This window comes from Enhydra lutris, unplaced genomic scaffold, assembly GCF_002288905.1.
Source record: "Enhydra lutris kenyoni isolate GAN:26980312 unplaced genomic scaffold, ASM228890v2 scaffoldscaffold1009, whole genome shotgun sequence".
Lineage (NCBI taxonomy): Eukaryota > Metazoa > Chordata > Mammalia > Carnivora > Mustelidae > Enhydra > Enhydra lutris.
In genome coordinates, this window is record NW_019155093.1 from 3,083 (window position 1) to 3,889 (window position 807).

At 64.4% G+C, this 807-nt stretch overlaps 1 protein-coding gene across 1 annotated transcript in view; it reads right to left on the reverse strand.

Annotated features, from left to right (window-relative positions):
- Positions 1–807, reverse strand: part of LOC111140423 (PI-PLC X domain-containing protein 1-like) — a gene marked incomplete at its 3' end in the record, with an annotated part of 6,015 nt that overhangs the window by 2,742 nt on the left and 2,466 nt on the right. The window lies entirely within an intron of this gene.

Here is an 807-nt window from a genome sequence, read left to right on the forward strand (position 1 = left end):
GAGGGACCCTGGCACTATGGCCCCCAGCACCAAGGGACCTGGGCACCACAGGGTTTCCGTGGTTGCAGTGAACCCGCTCTCCTGCCCGCGGGGAGAAGGCCTCTCACCTCCGCCTGGGGAGGCACATGAAGAGCCAGTCAGGAATGTGGTTTCTCCGCATTCCAGACCCAGACCCACAGGCGGGAAGGTTAATGTTGTCCTTGGGACTGAAGTTCCCAGAGCCCAGCAATTACAAAGGTCAGAGCCTGGGGGTGGGGGTGGGGGGTGCGGTGGGGGGGGGACCATGGAGCAGGAGAGCCTGGAACCAGAAAACACAGACCCCTGAGCCCCGCCCCAGGGGGAAGTGAGGGATGAGCTGCTCTCCGGGTGGGCGCCCTGCTCTGCTGCTCTGCTGTCCCCACCGGGGTGCCCCCATCACTCCAGCAACCCTCCCCCGCGTGCTGGCTAAGGGTCTGCTGGTGTCAGCCCCAAAGCCAGCTGCCTGTACCCCAAGAGGACAGACTGGGTCACCCTGATCTTCTCCAGCACGTCCCCCCACCACGACGACACCCCAGGTCACCCTGACCTAACTCTGCACCCCTCCCCCACAAGGAGACCCCTAGGAGACAAAGGCTGGACAGGGAGGATGGAGCCAACCCTAAATCCAGAGGACAGTCTGATTGAGGGACAGGACACCCTCTCCCTCCCCTTCCCTGCACAGTCCACCTTTAGGCCTTTCCCTGCACACACACCCTGCCCTTCCCTGCACACGCCCCTCCCTGCCCTTCCCTGCACACGCCCCTCCCTGCCCTTCCCTGCACACGCCCC